The 19182-nt window shown below is 42.0% G+C and overlaps 1 protein-coding gene across 3 annotated transcripts in view; it reads left to right on the top strand.

The window, feature by feature from the left end:
* Nucleotides 1-19182, top strand: part of ZNF710 (zinc finger protein 710) — a 141027-nt gene that overhangs the window by 68037 nt on the left and 53808 nt on the right. For all 3 annotated transcript variants that reach the window (XM_066592765.1, XM_066592763.1, XM_066592766.1), the window contains one exon: nucleotides 15343-15405. The gene's annotated coding sequence lies outside the window, so the exon portion shown is untranslated. The remainder of the gene's footprint in view (nucleotides 1-15342; nucleotides 15406-19182) is intronic.

Raw genomic sequence — 19182 nt, 5'->3', positions numbered from 1 at the left:
AGTTTGATTCTCATCTGATCCACAAAGGTTAAACTTTCCTGAAAAAAATGACTCGTTTCCACTGTTCTTCGGTCCAGGTGGCATGATCTTTAGCCCATGTAAGGTGGCAGCTTTCATTTTCTGCGTCAAGAGGTTTCTTTCTCGGATGACGTGCGACCAGAACACTGAATTTCAGATGTCTATGAATAATTTCAGTACTGACATTCACTTCAGACGGCTGATCCTACATTGTTCTTAGGTCAGAAGTTGAATATCTTCTGTTTTTCGGGGCCAGATGCACCAGATACCAATCTTGTGATGCTGAGGACTTTTTGGGAAGTCCACTTCCTTTCTTTCCGTCAGAGCGCTTTGTTTCCACCAGACTCTGCAGCAGCTACACCACTTGATAGTAATTGACCCAGTTAGCTTTCTGACGAGTTGACCCCTCATTACTCAGGGCCAAAGCAACGCTCTTCTTCCATGGTGTGAGCTGGCAAAATTTCGGCATGATCAAAGCTGTCTAACAGAGAAACACTTTGTTGTACAAAGGAACCAACGTAGCTTTCATTTTACCACAGCAGTTTAAGAAATTTCTCTCCTAGGGTTTGTTCACACATAACATATTTTGGTGCAAATCCACGCCAAATTCCATATTGTGCACTGCATATTTTGGTGTGAATCCGCATCAAAATTAAATGTCAAAATCCATACCATGCGGTGCAGATTGTGATGTGGTTTTTGCAATGAATCCACAGCAAATGTCATCTTTTACATTTAAGGGATGAAGTCTGCTACAAATCCACAGTAACATTTGCACCAAAGTTCTCGATTTTAACAGTGTTTTTGCAGCGGATTTTTACGCTGCAGGAAATCCACAGCAATTCCGCTACAGGTGAAGCCCCCCTAGACGGGTTTCATAAATGAGGTCTAAAGGTTTCTGTGGTAATACAATTGTCTTTGTGGCCCACTGTATGTGTATTTTACCTATCTATAATATAATTTATTTTCGTTTTGTATCCATTTTTAATGTGTATATATATATATTTTTTTTTTTTGTATAAGCCCCCTTGAGGAATTAAAATCTATCCGTTATACTGTTTGAGTAGGAGAGGCTCAGAGCGGTGATTGTGCAGGAGCAATATGTCTTATTCATCGCTGTGCGAATTAGTTTTCCGCTTAGATCCAGGTGATGCTTCATAAACTGTATTATGTGTCAGGAAAAGGAAAATGAAGCCTATAAATGGGAATGTTTGCATATCATTACCCACGATCCCTAGAAGCAGCCGGCAAATCTCACTTTTCATAATCTACTGCATTAGTATCGTGTAAGAGTTGAGTGTATAAATGAGCGATTTTACAAATTTACATTCATTCTAAATGACTTATAAAGGTGTTATGTCTTGTATGGCAATGTGACAGACTGCTACTTTCTGCATCACACTGTCATATCCAAAATAAGAGTTATTGAAGCATCTAGTCTGAAAACAATTCTTGGACAGGTTTTTAAATAGTGTGAAAATGGAAGTCTTTGGAGCAGTTGTATCATATTATTTCAGCTTAGGAAATGAAGTCTTTCCGTAGCTTAATATGGACATGGTATTGGTTGACATCTAGTTCAAATTGTAGTATGTTGGGGTATAATGAGTGGAGGCTTCTATTAGGTGTGTGAGGAGGAGCAGGAGCACGTTGGTCTCATCACAAGTGTATGTTTAAAAATCATTTAATAAAGTAAAATCTGGGCAAAAAAAACTAAGATATGATGATGTTTATCCGTCCAGTTGAGGCTGACTTTCCGTCACGGTATGAATCATTGATCTCCATGCTTTCCTATCCTTGTCCACTTCTTTCAGTTCTTCCATGTGTATGTGTGTATCTGGGTTCATTGCGCCTGGCCAGCGTGTTCTTATCGTCCTCTTCTTCGTGACTCACTATATATGCCGATCATCAATGTTGTTTCCAGAGAATTAGCTCACATGATATGTTCAAAGTATGAGAGCCGCTGTTTGGTCATATTTTTGGTTTAACACACTCTAGGGCCAACTTGTTGGTAATCATGACTGTCTATGGTATACGCAGCATTCTTCTGAAGCACTATATTTAGAAAGCTCAATTTTCCTTCTATCTGCTTCCTGAGTGTCCAACTTTTGCATGTCTATAGATTAAAGGTAAAGTCCCCTGGTGCAAGCACCGAGTCATGACTAACTCCTAGGGTGATGTTTTCTTGGTGGACTAGTTTTGCAGGGTGGTTTGCCCTTGCTTTGCCCAGTACTAAAACCTGTTGTTATCTGCACAGTTGTCTGCTTGAACCACTTCATAACCAATTTCTAAAAGGTGTGGATGAAATGCATGGTAAATTCTGCATGACCGAGATGGTTTCACTATGGATTCCTCCACACGTGGATGTGGTCTAAGGAGAAAATTATTACAAACACAGGAACCAGTACCAGGCTCCCATGCAGGAGAACAACGAAGAGGTACATCAAGAAATAACTTTGCCCAGAGAACAGTCTAGTAAGCACTCATAATCCTCTTGGATGGAGAAAAGGAAGTGTTGTTGTGAAGAAGAAAAGGAGAGTGGTGGTTGTGGGGATTCCCTATTGAAAGGAACAGAGGCTGCTGTCTGCATATCTGACATCTCACGATAGGTGTGCTGGCTTCCAGGTGCACAAATCAAAGATGTGTCTGATAGGCTGCCAAGACTCTTCAGTTCTATAGACCATTACCCATTTCTACTAGTACATCTAGGGACAAATGACACTGCAAAAAAGGACCTTGCAATTACCTGCAGAGAGTTTGAAGACCTCTACAGAAAAGTGAAGGAACTAGGAGAACAGGTGGTCTTCTCATCCATCCTCCTAGTGGATGGCCATGGAGTAAGGAGATGGAACAGGATTTTAGAGGTGAAGAACGCCAATGGTGTTGTGAGCAAAATTTTAGATTTCCAGGGCATAGAATGATTTACCTAAATGATGTACCCCTCGCTGGAGACAGGTTGCACCTTACAAAGACAAGAAAACATATATTTGGTGGGCGCCTTTCTACATTCATCAGGAGAGTTTTAAACTAGAACAATATGGGAAGGAAAGTAAAAGGCCAGGCAAAAATACACAAATAATGAATACAATTTAGAAACTTACAATTAGAAGTGGTAAGAAAGAACAAAGAGGAAAAAGTCAGAAGAAAAGTAGAGGAGCAAGAGACACCGATCACAAACTAAAATGTTTCTACACAAATGCACAGAGCATTGGAAACAAACAATGGGAATTTCAGATCCTAACACAGGAAGAGAAATATGTCAGGCATCACAGACACTTAAAGGGGTTTTGTCATTAGAAAAACAAATCCTATATTTACCTATTCCTCCCCTGGCAGTCTATTTACCGCACCGATCTTCTCTTGGTTTCATGTAACCCCCAACCGGCTGGATCCTCTTCTTCCTGTTATGTAGTGTACATTCACGGTGTTTATCCTACTCAGAGCTGGGGTTTACATGCTTGTCTGTAGTGTCTCTCTCCTTCCCTGAAGACGGTCTGGACACCTGCTGTCTCTCCCCTCCTTGTGGTTTCTGGGGTCCATGAGCTGGCACGTTTCTCCTTATCCTCGTGTGGCGCAGAGTGTTAAGACAGCAGTATGCAGTCTAAGCTCTCACTTACAACCTGAAGGTTCAATCCCTGCATGGTTCAGGGATTGAACCAACCTTGAGCCTTGACTCAGCCATCCATCGTTCAGAGTTCAGTAAAATGAGTACCCAGCTTATTTGGGGGTAATAAATAAGTTACCTGAAAGTGCTGCAGAATAAGTTGGCGCTATGCAAATATCAAGTCCCTTCCCCTTCCCTTCCTTATCCCCTGGCAGGTAGAGCCTCCAAATGTCTGTGTGTGTCAGATGGGTGATGATACCATACCTGCGTCTGTCCTGCGGCGAGGTGTGCCTGGGGGACTTAACAATACTATTGCCACAAGATAGCGCGGCAATAGCCCGGTATAGGATTCGGCATTCCCTGCTAGGGAATACACTGACCGAAGGAGGAAGAGGATCTGGCCAGCTGGAGGCAAAAGCCAGGAGAAGATCGATGAGGAGAAGATGCAGTATAAAGACTGCCTAGGGAGGAATAGGAAAGTATTGAATTTTTTTTTCTCATGGCCGAACCCCTTTAATAAAAGGGGAGGAGGTTTTGCATTCTATATCCTATATCTCCACAGAGATTCAAGCTTTAGAGAATGGTAGTTCTGTAGAAACTGCTTGGGTAATAATGCAAGGAGAGACCAACAGAAAGGACACCATTGTAGGCATTTACTTAAGGCTGTCTGGACAAGCAGAAGATATGGATGAAGTCGGTATTATTGTATCTTGACGCCACCAGGAAGTCCTGTTGGAGCCAAGATTGACAGGGGGGTTACGCCCTCTGAACGTGATTGGCTGCACATGTGGTTGGGCTGTATGTCCTGGAAGGCCACTAAGGATTCCCAGTTTCGGACCACAAACGCACAGTGTCGCAGCATTAGGAGCTGTGAGCATCCATCATCATTACAAAGGCAGCTGACACCTGGGACGTAGCAGAGAAGAGGCGGCATCCGGTTAGGGTGTCCCAGCGGTGGAGCAGATGCGTGGCCAGTGGCAAGATTCGGAGCGGTGAGCGGGGGAGTGCCCGTCCGAGAGCAGAGAGGCTACGGTGGCTGCCGGGACGCAGCTCTGAGGCGGCGGGCAGCCGTCTGTCCCGGCGGCCGACCAAACGCACGGCCAGTGGTAACATGGTGGTGAGTGGGGGATCGCCCAGGAGGGAGCACAGGGGCTGTGGTGGATGCCGGGACGCTGCACTCAGGCAGCGTCCGGTCGCTTATAGTCATCACTGCAGTGTGTGCATTGATTACTGCATGCCCTGCTGCCTTAGGCTGACGGATAGTTCTGTTCTTAGGCTTTCATTATTAGAAGTTAATGCTGCCATGTTACAGCTCTTAATGTAAGCCTAAGAAGAGAACTAACCATCAGGCTAAGGCAGAAGGGCACGCTGTAATCAATGCACACACTGCTGCTAGGACCTTGCCTTGACCCTATCAGGAGTTAGGGGTGTGAGAGGGGCGTTCCCCCTGTGAAACCCCCAGCTTCCGGAGGCATCACGATATAATAATACCGATGAAGTCTTTCTACATCAGATTGCAAAGTTCTCAAAAAAGTATGACATCGTTAACAATCTCTAAAAGAAGGAAGAATGCGAAGCATTTAAAGATACCAGGATGGATGAACACAGAACTTACACACATGCTGAAAAGAAAAAAAAATATGTTTATCAAATATAAAGAGGGGGGAATATCTAAAGAAGTATATATTGCAGTCTGCAGAAATTGTAGGGCAAGTGTCAGAAAAGCTAAAGCTACCAATGAATTGAGGCTTCCAAGAGAGGCCAAAAGCAATAAAAAAAATGTTGGGGATATGTCACAAGCAAAAGAAAAGTCAAATATGCTATAGGATGTTTACAGGATGAAAATGGTGAACTGGTTAAAAATTATGTTCAAAAGGCCGAACTTTTAAATTCCTATTTTGTATCTGTTTTATCAAAAAAGTAAATGTAACATAAACTGATCTTCCCTGTGCTATTGGGTGGATAAAAGAATGCAGACTATCTATAAGCAGAGAGATGGTGAGGGAACACTTAGCTAACTTAAATTAATTCAAGTATCAAGGTCAAGATGAATTACATCTGAGGAAGCAGCAGAGGTAATTGCTGAACCACTCACCGTAATCTTTGAAAAGAAGTCCCAGAAAATTGGAGAAGGGCAAATGTTGTCCCTATATTCAAAAAAGGGAAGAAGGTGGACCCAGGAAAATACAGGCCTGTGAGCCTGACTTCTATACCATGAAAGAGCTTTGAACAAATTATTAAACCGCATGTATGCAAGTACTTAGATGAGAATAGAGTAAGTAACCAGAGCCAGCATGGGTTTGTAACAAACAAGTCATACCAGACTAACCTAATTTCCTTCTAATACAGAATCATGGACTAAGTTGATCAGGAAAATGCAGTAGATACAGTATATCTTGACTTAAGTAAAGCATTTGACAAATTATCTTATACCACCCTTATTGAAAAAATGACCAAATATGGGATTGACAAGGCAATGTGGCACACACTTAAGCCCCATTTACACAGAGCGATGATCGCTCAAAAATCGCCAAAAAGCAATCGTTTGAGCGATAATCGTTGCGTCTAAACACGCGCCCATCATGCACTTTTCGTGCACTGCTAGCTGATCATTAAATTCAGTCTAACCCAAAAATTGTCATTGAGCCTTATTAGGAGTTCTCCGTGGGTAGTGCTAATAGCATTGTTTCCTGCTGGAGAACAAAAGAACTGAAAGCAGATAAGAGTCCTTGGGCTGTTAACTGCTTTCAGCTAAGGCTTCATTTGCACACTTAGTTGCTCTTAAGTAGCTGAGTAGCTACTTAATAGTCTATGCAAAATGATCACTCAAAGCTGTCACTCAAACTGTCTCTCCGTGTAAATGGGCCTTAAGGTTACCGTGTGAAAGCAACCTACGCATGTGTGACAGAAGCCTTAGGGCTTTTTCACATAGCCAAATATTTGTTCTGCGTGCTGTCTGAGTCAACAATGGATTAAACTCAGACAGCACAGGGACTCATAATAGCCAATGAGGCCATTTATACGTGCAATGTTTTACACGGACTGGGGGGTCTATATGAAAATAATTGCTGCATATTCTATTCCTGCTCTTTTTTTACGGACAAGAATATGACTAGCAATGTGTGGCCCTCTGCAAACGGCACACGGATAGTCTCTGAATGCTGTCCAATGTACTTTGGATAGCACAAAGCACCACGGCCATGTGAATTTACTTGTAAAAAAAAGTTGCAAAGCAAAATGTTAGAAAAAAACATTCTCAGCTCTTTTGAGTTGATGATTAAAAAGCAAAAAAAGGCAGATCGCCAGCTAAATTACACCAGTCAACTCTCATTTTAGTAATTTATACCTGCTATTAAACTGTGATTTCTCTGAAGGATTACTGATACATGGAAATTAAGATGACCGTCCAGCCAATCCGATTATGGTTAGATAGAGGGAAAAGTCCCATTAAATGCACCTTTATACACAGTATTGCATGCTGCTATTTCATTATTATTCTGCTCATAGAAATTAACACTTAAATCTCGTATTGGATCTCGATGAATGAATTGCATCTCCACACACTTTCATATCTGTCAGATGGGCTCAGTATGAACCTGTTCTTATCTGTGAAGACTGTGGGCTGCCAATAGTGAACCTGCCAATTCTGGTGTTCTCTACTGAATGCCAATTGAGCTGTATGGTGCTGGTCTTAACTCAGGTTTGACTACATGACAACTGGCCCTCATGCCACCCACTTGAAGTCTAAAAACATGCCAAGTAGGTGAAGCACCTCACATAGTCAAGTTTCTTGTGTAAGGCAGGTTTCACACCGGTGACGGAACCTCTGGCCGGAAGCTCTGTCGCAGATCCGGCTGCAAATGCCAGAAGAAAAAGCACTGCATGCAGCTCTTTTTCTGATGTCCAAAAGCTGGGCTGCTGAGCGGAAAGTGGGCGGACCCCCTTATAGTCAATGGGTTTGTCCAGCGCTGTTCAATTTCATCCAGAGACAGAACCGTTTAGCCACAGGGTTTCCCCTTTCCTGCTTTCCCGGATGGAACAGGAAAGCAGAATCCCCAATGCAGATGTGGAACTACCCCAATTCCATGAGTCTTTCCAATATAATATATTTGTGTAAATAAAATCATATGTTTGATTCTCAAATTAAGGCCCATTTACATGGCCCGATGACCGCTCAAACGACAGTTTGAGTGACAGCTTTGAGCGATCATTTTGCATAAACTATTAAGTAGTTACTCAGCTACTTAAGAGCAATTAAGTGTGCAAATGAAGCCTTAGCTGAAAGCAGTTAATAGCTGGAAGGGTATTATCTGCGCTCAGATCCTTTATTATCCAAACAATGCTATCACCCCTCCCCCCCTCCTCTGGAGAACTGCTGATAAGGCTGAAGGACGATTTTTAGGTTGGACTGAATTTAACAATCAGCTAGCAGTGCACGAAAAGTGCACGATAGCCATGCGTTTAGATGCAACAATGATCGCTCAAATGATCTCTTTTTAACGATTTTTTAAACTATCATCGCTTCGTGTAAATGGGCCTTTACAAAGGTTTCAACTAGTCCTTCCATATGCATGGCATGGAGCCTACAAGAAAGAATTGTGACAGATTCTGTAAAACAAGCAAAAAATTAAAAAATAGACTTGATCTCCACAGAGATGATCTGCTGACAGATCTTTCATAATGTGTTTCTTTAAATACATACATTATCTTCACAGATAATTAGCAAGCTGATTGGTGTCAGTCAGGTAATCTGGAGGATTCTGATTAATCTGGCACCCATCTGAATGAATCAGAATTAATAGGGTCTTTGTGTTCTATAGCTCATTTGTGTTCTAATCTGAGATTGGATTAGTCAGTGCATTCCTGTGATGATACATATTTACTGACTTGTCACTTAAGGACCCTCTCTTGATCTTTGGCGTTTCTATTTCCACACAGAGTGATGAGAAAGCTATCCACACATAATACAGATCAGATATCTACGGCGCTGGCTTTCCTATGTTGATATCCAATAAACTTTTGTAAAAGGTCTTTTTTCTTAATACAGACATTTTTTTTCCTCCTAGGCCTCCACATAAATATAAGCATTGTTTAAGACAGCAGCCGACTGTTTTTATTCTTTTTAATGGAAATTAAAAGGTTTCTGAGGGTTAGTAAACATGTAATTAGCAGAGACTTTCATCTTGCTCCCCGCGCTCAGCAGTGCGGCTTTAGAATGACAACAAGTTGCCTGTAAAATTGTACATGTCGTCAAGTAATACGGGTCTAATTGCAAAAGGTCACGGAGGGAGAAGAATGATACGCTATTCACTTAAATCTGTTTGGGTTCAGGAAGTTCTTTGTAATAGTCTAAATGTCTTTGTGAGATGGATTGTCAAATGTTTTCTACTGCAGTTTTTTGGGTTTACTCTCAAACAACATTTTGCAGCATTTTTTCGTGGCACGCCTAACTTTCTGATAGCCTTCTCCATAGCCTTGAAAAAACATTTTAAATGTTATAAAAGAAAAAATGCCACCAACAACGTAAAAGAGCGATGCAAAATAGTGTGTGTGAAGGAGCCATTCCATACATTTTTGGGGAATTAGAGGAGTTATCCTTAATTTATTTGGTGTATGTAGGGGTATCTAATAGTTAGTATTCGGGACCCGTTCCTCTACCTATTTACTCTGTGCATAAAGTTACCAGCTAACAGAAACCTTTTTATTATGGCTCTTTATTAACCGTATAATATGGTGGGTACAGTCTTCTGCTCCTTATTGTATTGCTTCTAGAACTGCTATTGCCGCAACTGTAACAGGAAACCGCTGCTTCTGCAAATTAATTTACAGTCTATAGCGGTTGCAACCTTGTACTTGACTTTTTTAGCTGGTTTTACTAATTTAGGATTGTGGTACTTCACCTCCAGTTATATATAAAGCTAAATGTTGCTGTGTCCGGGTTACCGTAGACCGATGTGCTGTGAAAGCTATCATGTCACATTGCTGACCAAAGAGTGTAGGGACATCCTAGTCTGTTTCCCAGCACATTCTGAAAATACTTGTTCACCTTATACAAATGGGGAAAAGTTCTGAACTCAGGAAAGTCCAGCAAACTATTTTTAAGGTTAGATTTTAATGTAATAGTAAAAGCTGAAATGATGGAAGAACGTTTGGCCTGTTCGGCTGGGATACCCTCATCTGCCTCATCTGAAGAAATACTCATTCTGATGGGTCCTGTAATATCCAATGGAGGAAGTACAGTAGGTATTTATTTATACAGAGGACAGGGTAAACCGCTCGGACAAACCAGTGGCCTTTATGTTTAATCATTTTTTATTAATTTTTGCGTATAAAAATACAAAAGTAACAAGTAGGTCTGGCAGGGCCGGTAAACAGAATATATAAGAAGATACATCATTTTGAGAGACTAGATGCTAGTGCAAACATTTACTTCAGCTGACTTTCGTGAACTATTGAGCTATTTAATGTACAAAAGGAGTTACAGCTTATATAACCAATCTTTTGCTTTGAGGATTCAAAAGCCTTTCCGCCGCCTTGAGTGGTAAGGAAAGAGGGCAGTTGGTTGACTTCTGGCCAGGAAAGATTGTGCTCACCGAATCTATTTTTTAGTTCCTGAAATGACGGTGTTGAAGAACCGTTAAGGAAGTGGTGGAGTCTTGGGTCTTCCCTTGCCTCCCATCCCATAAAGTGTTCTCTGGTATTCCCTGGCGGGAACGCTGGGTTGGAAAATAGTGGTGTAAGGCGGCTGTCAACTCTCGATAAGATCTGTTTTCGTGTTTTTGAATCCCATAGCTTAAGTGTCCCTTTTAAAAGGTAGTTAGGGGAGATGGTCGGAGACTGTCACAGTGGCCTTTATGACTTCTCTCTTACTCACAGTCCCTTCATTATTAGACCATAATTTGAAATTTAGGGGACTGAAGATCTGTCCTAGCTTGGACATAATATAATTTACCATTTTCCATGAATGAAGTTTTACTCTAAAGAGGTATTCCAGCGAAAGATAATGGGCATATTTATTAAGTGTTGTATGCCAGATTTATGGCATACACCATAACTTAGACATTGGACCTTTTTATTCTGACAATTAATTGAGGCGGGTTAGGCAAAAGGGGTGTAGGCTCCTGAGATTTGCTATAGTTTATGGCAGAAACTGGTGTAAATGATAGCTGAAACCTATGCCAGTTCGTAGCTGCAGTGGCATGCAGTCTGGTGCATCGAGGTGCCGCTAAATGCAACAAATATGTTAAGAGTCTTGTGCCTCTTAATAAACTTGTCACACTTATACCTGGAAAATCAATTATGCCCCAACTAATGTTATTCTTTACATTTATGTTAAGGTATACACATTTGCAATATACTTTGTATATTAATATATTGTTTTTTAAGAGCTCTACTTGCAGTTATTGTTAACTTCCATTGGATACAAATCAGTCCTGGTCATGTGATAGGCATGTAGGCGCACGGGTTATTACAAGACACAGCTCTGATGTATTTAGCTGTGCTATAAGGAGCTGTGCACCTAAATATCCATTACATGATGCTTAGTGAAAATAAGCAATGACAGTGATCTGAAATGCTAGGATTTGCTAAACCAGATCTGTTGCTGAGAATTATGATCAGTGGACTTTTCTGTATTGTGCATTGACACTACATATTCATTCTATTGTAAAGTCCCCTAGCAAGCACTGAATCATGACTGACTCCCAGGGTGACATCACATCGTGGTGGTTTGCCATTGCCTTCCCCAGTCATCTTTTACCCCCCATGTATGTGAATTCAGAAGGATGGAAGGCTGAGTCAACCTTGAGCCGGCTACCTGAACCATGCGGGGATCTGCTGCCTTAACACACTGCGCCACACGAGGCCCCTTATATGGCGTGTGAAAGTTTACTGTATGTGAATTCAAAAACATTGGTGTTTTGCAGCACAGAAATGGTACAAGAAGGCGTTTTGATAATTTTTTAGCATTTACTTGGGTTAGATCCAGTCTGATTTATTTAGTAATGATGTTTTGAATCTGGCACAAATAATTGTCTCACTGTTAAATGGTAGGAAATGTGTAGATTATCTTGGAGAAAAAAAAATGTTGGTTGGTCCTTGATGATTTCCTTTAAGAAGGAAATACGTGCTCAGAATGATGGATGGGTTTCATGTATTCTAAATTTATCTTTCCTGTTCCCTTATCCTCTCACATTTTCCCTTTCAAGGGAAACCTACACGGTGCCATTGCCCGAGCTTCCAACTTTTGGTTTACTTAAGTTATAGTTTTTAGGGGCTGATATGGAATAAGAATGTTGTACATTTCATTTTCTGTATTCCTCACTAAACTTGCCTGCAGCATTTTGCTGTATATTCTTGATATAAAGGTCTTGTGTATACAGTTTAGGCTTCCTTTACATGGGACGACTGCGCCCGACAGTCTTCCCATTGACTATTATCTCCATGCTTTCATACAGGAGTGATAGTCATCCAGTGAATGGAGGCGGAAAGCTTCAGAGATCTCTTCCAACCTCCTCCATTCACTGTGAACAATTGTCCGTTTGCACTGAGTGAGAATTGAAATGAAATGGAGCAACTTGCGACTACTGAGAGATTTCTCTGTCAGTGTCAGTCAGGTGCCTGCGTGTACATTGTCTTAAAGGGGTTGTCCCGCGAAACAAAGTTGGGGTATACACTTCTGTATGGCCATATTAATGCACTTTGTAATATACATCGTGCATTAAATATGAGCCATACAGAAGTTATTCACTTACCTGTTCCGTTGCTGGCGTCCCCGTCTCCATGGCTCCGTCTAATTTTCAGCGTCTAATCGCCTGATTAGACGCGCTTGCGCAGTCCGGTCTTCTCCGTGTTGAATGGGGCTGCTCGTGCTGGAGAGCTGCTCCTCGTAGCTCCGCCCCGTCATGTGTGCCGATTCCAGCCAATCAGGAGGCTGGAATCGGCAATGGACCGCACAGAAGACCTGCGGTCCACCGAGGGTGAAGATCCCGGCGGCCATCTTCGCAAGGTAAGTAAGAAGTCACCGGAGCGCGGGGATTTGGTTAAGTACTATCCGGTTTTTTTTTTCAACACATGCATCGGGTTTGTCTCGCGCCGAACGGGGGGGGGCTATTGAAAAAAAAGGTTCGGCGCGGGACAACCCCTTTAAGCGATAATCGGCCTATATACAGGTACCTTAACACTCTGCTTCCTCCACTCCTTCATGCAATTTAACTGTACAGGAGTGTTCACACAGCATTATTGTACATGGTATGTAGCTCCGCTCGGAGCTTCCATGACAACTGCTGAAAACAGCGCTGTGATGGAATCCCTGAACGGAAAAATAAGGCACCACTAACTTCTATTGGGAATCACATACCTCTTTGGTGTCCGTTTTACAAGGTTGCCATTTCCTTTGGACTATAGAATAACTTAGTTAAATGAAATAGAAACCTTGTATAACGGACCCCAAAGAGGTATCCAAATCACAATAGAAGTGAATGGTTCCTTTTGCTTTCGAGCAGGGATTTCGTCACTGCACTGTTTTCAGTAGCTGTCATAGAATCCCCGAGCGGAGTCACACAGCGAATACAATAACACTGTGTGAACGCTCTCTAATACTAGAATATGCAACTATATTTCCCTCCTTCTTGCCTTCTGTTTGTTGTTTTAGACCAGACAGCTTGAGGAGGTTTCTAAATATTTCCCTAAGGTCATATTCAGAAATCCGTATGCGAGTTTTGCCCTAGGGTTCACACACCCTGCATATTGCATATTCTATTCTCAGGTATTCTTGTATCTTGATGCCACCCAGGACATGCCATCTGCGTGGAAGGCCTAATTGGCTATATTGGGTCCATGTGCTGTTTGTGGAATACACAGATAGTATATGGTCCAAATATATGGCTGTCTGAATGGGCCCTAAGGACTACATGCAGATAAAGGGGAAGTAAAGGCTGCTATAGGTTGAGAAAGATGCCCCTTTCCCTTTATAAAATATGTTACAAAGGTTCTTGTATTCACATGTGCAACTGATTTATGGAAAAAAGAATTAGAACTATGAGCTAAAGGGGTTTTCCAAGAGTAAACTAATGATGAACTATGTTCAGGATAGGTTATCAATAGTTGAACAGCAAGGATATGCCACTTGGGATCCTTGCCAATTAGCTGATTGAAGTGATGATGGTGCAAAGGTGAGCGCCAACTGTCACTTCAGTTCATACCAGACACAGTGCCTTAAATTGCTGCTATGTATAGTATTGCTGCTCAATGCCATTTACTTGAATTGAACTGAGCTGTTCTCAAGCCATGTGACTGATGATTATGACCTGACAGGACTAAGGAGAAGCCACAGCGCTCACCTGAGCATCATGGCCTTTGCAATCAGCTGAAGCCGAGCAACAAGTCCTGTCCTGAGGATGGGGCATCAATAGTTTAGTTCTGGAAAACTCCTTTGAAGCTTATAGAAGAGGAAGTTACACAAGGATGTTTGTTTCACTCAAATACTTGTAAGAATTAAGTTTGGTGACAGCTCTTATTGGTACTTCGACAGCACTTAGCATTTCTGTATAGGGATGGCTAAAATACTGTCATTTTTAAGACTTTGTGAAACTTTTCTCATATAGAAGCATGACTTGAAGCTGCTGGGCCCCAATGCAAAATCTTTAAGATGGCCCGCAACTGTAATACTTATTTTATAGTACCAGTCTCCTCATATGGGGAAGAAAGACCTTTAAGGCCTACTAAGGCTCCTGAGCCCTGGTGCAGCTGCACACTCTGTACCCCCGTGCCTGACTTCTCCAGTGTCACTAGACCTTTTTTCTGTTTACCTAACTTAAGAACCTCTAAAAAATAACCCAAATATGTAGCTGGTGCTCCGAATAATTTACTCCTGGTCCTATCTGGCTTAAGGCCCATTTAGACACAATGAATATCACTCAAAATCCATTTTTTGAGCGATAATCGCTGTGTCTAAATGTGGCCATCTTTCCATTTTCTACCAAACAACGGTTTTCAGTTCTGCTTGAAAACCATCGTTCAGCAGAACAGCTGATAAGCAGGACCACACACTGTGCTCTGCCCAGGGAGAGCTGATTACAGCTAATAACATTGTATCGGCTGTTTTCAGCTGTCAGCCCCGCAGTAGATCACACACTACTACTTGGTACTAATAGGCATTAGTGCTAAGTAGTAGGTTATTGAAAATGATTGCTCAAAAACCATCTTTTGGGTGATCATCTTTGCAATGTAAATGCACCTTTATTTAGGAGAGCGGAACAATTCAGAAATGTCTGACAAAATAACAGAATCATCTTTCCAGGATTTGTTTTTGTTGTATTGTTTTCTATTGTAGGGCAAAATACATTTTACTTGTCTATTAGAGATGAGCGAGCACGCTCGTTTAAGGCTGACGCTCGATCAAGCATCAGTCTTGTCGAGTAACTGATCACTCGACTGAGCACCATGCGGGGGGGGGGGGCAGCGTAGGGGAGAGAGATCTTTCTCACTCTCCCCGCCTCCCCCCCCGCATGGTGCTCAGTCGAGTATTGTCTCATCTCTATTGTCTATACAGCTTTCCTGCAGTCTCTTTTTTTTCTCATCATATGTTAAATCTAAAATTGTACTTTCTTTCTCTTCCTCCTAGCTAGATTCTTCATAGGTTTATTATTGCCAATTATAAAATGTGTTTAAAAAACATTCAGATTTACAAACGTTTTAATGCAATATGTCATTTTCCCATTTAGACGGATTAGTTGTGAAGACACTACAACAGTTGGTGCCTGAAGTCAACACTCCCATGTTTAGCAGTAAGTATGATCTTCCATATGTTGAGAAAACCTCGGGGGAAACCAAGATGTAGTAATTGTGATGGTCACAAAAGGGTTACACTGATTGTAGGAAGGAAGATGCTGAGTAATTGGAAGGCCAGCTTCTTTTTCCGTGTGGAAAAGAATGACAGCGCTGCACCTGATTCACCTCTCTATTACTAAGAATGAATGCCTTGGGACAAAGCACATTCAGTTGGAACAGGGCTTTGCGTCTCAATGGAAAGGGGCATTATTGGGATGGTCATTTCTGGGATAGTTATGTGATCACATTTTAAAGCTTTTTGGGAAGAGGTTTTAGTGTATATATGTATGTATGTGCAGAGGTGTAACTTGAAGCTCCCGGGCCCCAATGCAAAACCTGTAATAGGGCCCCCAACTATAATGCTTTATTCATAGTACTGGGCTCCCTATATGGAGAAGAGAGGCCTTATGGGCCCCCTAAGGCTCCTGGGCCCGGGTGCAACCGCATCCCCTGCATCCTCTATAGTTACGCCCCTGTGTATGTGTATATATATATATGTGTAGATATATATGATATATATATATATATATATGCACCATATATGATAAGTTAAGTTTTCCAATAAACCAAGTCCTATACAAATTCATGAGAGCAGCACCTTCTGCTAATGTATCATGTTTTCATTTGCCTAAACACAATACGGAGTATTCACACTAAATATCAGTCTTGATAACTCAGTTCCTTGAGACTGATATATTTCTGCCTCCCTTTTAGTCTCAGCGGTCAGACAGTGTGGACGGCCATATTCCACATAGACTTAACATTATAGGTATAATTATTATTTAATCTGTAGGGGGTCTATGCATAGAATTCACAAGATAACACAACATTGTTTAACGCTGTAACATTGCTGGGAAAATTTGGTACTGAGACAAGCTTGATGTGACATGTATGGTAGACAGGATACTGTGATCCGAATGTTGCTTATTTAGACTTGTGTGCGATTGTGTATAAAATCGTAAATGCCTTCATATTACTATTTATTACATATAACTGCAAAGGAAAGGCAAATACATAATATTACATAGCCAATGCTAATACTTCTATGGATATATAAACTATTGCTCCACTGGCCGCTTGTATCTATAGTTAATGCTACTGCCATTTGCCATCAGATTATAAGTATATTTGTGTTTATGGTTATTTTTTTCTTTTAAGGCTTCCCTCACACAAACGTTTTTTTACAGTGTATAACGCTGCCTTTTCAGCGTAGCGCTAAACACTGTACAAGGCGCCCATTCATTTCAATGGGGCTGTTCACACAAGCGTCAAAACGCAGCACTTTGACAGGGATGCATGTCCTATCTTGGAATGGGAGGCGTTAGCAATGCTGCTTAAAACACGGCACAACTTGGTGCCGCGTTTTAGGCAGCGCTAGCTGCACTACAAAAAAAAAAAGTTATACTCACCTAGCTGGTGCTCTCCGTGTCCCTGGCGCTGCTTTCTGGGGCTCCGGGCACTTGTCAGAGAATCTTTTGCTAGTGACAGTATTTGAAGACCCCGCCTCCAGCAATAGATTGCTCTGATTGGCTAATCCAGTGCCAATCGCAGCCAGTGGGATGCACCAATCAGAGCTATTGAATGAAGGAATGGCTCATGGCTCAGCCAAATCGAGCAATCTCTTGCTGGAGGCATGGTCTTGAAACCCCATTACCAGCAAGAGATGGTCTGCAGGCCCAGACAAGTGCCTAGAAGCCTGCAGGGATGGTGGATGGTGCCTAGTATTTGAGCTTTTGTTTTCAGCTTCCTTGGCTGCGTTATCAGCTGTGCTGAAAATTCTGCATTTACTGCAAACGCCTGTCTGAGGGAGGCCTTAATCACTGAGTCTCTAAGGGTGCTCCACCATAGAAAAACCTGCATCAAAATTCTGTATGTAGGGCATGCAGGTTTTGGTGCAGATTTGACCGTGGTGAATTTTTTTTACCTCTTGTAAAAGCAGCCTAACAGGACAGACCTATTTTTTTAAACAGCCATTGAGTCATGAAATAAAAAAAAAAGTATCATTTTTTTGTACTGTGAGCCGCCTTTTATTATTGTGTGCCATTTTATAGTTCTCTGTACAGTCAGCAATGTAAACAATGGGTTGTTTTTTTTCTGTAAAAATAGACATATTTACACATTCCTGGACATCGCCATGGCAACCTGTATTAGAGCATCCATTGTTTATATTGCTAGCATGCCTTCTTGAAGCTAGATATTAGTGTACTAAATGAATTCTATATTTATTTTATGTTATGAAAACAGACCTCTTTCTATATTACACCTTGGACTTCAGCTAAGCTTGTGGGTGCTGCGAAGACATTATGAGGTTGAATGCAGGATCCTTCTCTTGGTAGGAGAGCATATTAGGAATACAGTCTACACTGATTTATATCCCCTGGGCTATAGTATGTAGATACAGTTGTACTCACAATCTTATTGCTCTTAGGGTATTTAAAAAATAGTCTAATAAACTTCATGAGGGGTCTAAGGTAGTTTGTCTTTAAGCCACTTTAAAGTATGTTCAGAAAGGCTATTTTTGTGTCCGATTTTTGGAAGTTGCACCCATTCATTTGAATGAGTGTATGCACATGGAATAATCCAATTAAAAAAAAAATCACAGCATGCCCTATTCTTATCCAATTTTTGGATGACAATAGCACATGTCAATGTGTGGTGTTCAGCACATCAGCCAGCACACGGATGGGATGTAAATGTGCTGACCGATGCTCGATTATCTTGGGTGCAACTTTTTTAATGCCGCTCTACAAACAAATAAAACTGAGACTACCTCTAAAATTCTGGCCTCTGTAAACTATCTTGGAAGGGTTTTTCAGCAGTAAACTATTGAGTAAACTAGTGAGGATTTATCCTCAGGATAGGTCATTAAAGGGGTTGTCCCGCGAAAGCAAGTGGGGGTATACACTTCTGTATGGCCATATTAATGCACTTTGTAATATACATTGTGCATTAATTATGAGCCATACAGAAGTTATTCACTTACCTGCTCCGTTGCTAGCGTCCTCGTCTCCATGGTGCCGTCTAATTTCAGCGTCTAATCTCCCGATTAGACGCGCTTGCGCAGTCCGGTCTTCTCCCTTCTGAATGGGGCCGCTCGTGCTGGAGAGCTGCTCCTCGTAGCTCCGCCCCGTCACGTGTGCCGATTCCAGCCAATCAGGAGGCTGGTATCGGCAATGGAACGCACAGAGCCCACGGTGCACCATGGGAGAAGACCTGCGGTCCACCGTGGGTGAAGATCCCGGCTGCCATCTTCGCAAGGTAAGTAAGAAGTCACCGGAGCGCGGGGATTCGGGTAAGTACTATGCGGTTTTTTTTTTAAACCCCTGCATCGGGTTTGTCTCGCGCCGAACGGGGGGGCTATTGAAAAAAAAAAAACAACGTTTCGGCGCGGGACAACCCCTTTAATAGTTGATCGGCAGGGTTCACCACTTGGGATCCCTGCTGATCAGCTGATTAAAGAGGCTGCAGTGCTCCTCTTCTCGAGGCCTGTGATGTCACATTCATCAAACGCATGGACTGGGAGCAGCTCAGTCCTGTTCCACTGAATGGGGTTGAGCTGTAATTCCAGGCACAGCCACAATGCAATGTATAGCACTGGACCTGATGTGGACTGAAGTGATAGCGGTGTGTTCCGGAGCGCCACTGTCACTTAAATCAGCTGGTCAGTAAGGATCCCAAGCGGCAGATTCCCATCGATCAACTATTGATGACCTATCCTGAGGTCCTCAATAGTG

This window comes from Eleutherodactylus coqui, chromosome 2 (assembly GCF_035609145.1).
Source record: "Eleutherodactylus coqui strain aEleCoq1 chromosome 2, aEleCoq1.hap1, whole genome shotgun sequence".
Taxonomy (NCBI): Eukaryota; Metazoa; Chordata; class Amphibia; order Anura; family Eleutherodactylidae; genus Eleutherodactylus; species Eleutherodactylus coqui.
The sequence above is the reverse complement of the archived record's forward strand: the minus strand, read 5'-3'. Positions and strand labels throughout refer to the sequence as shown.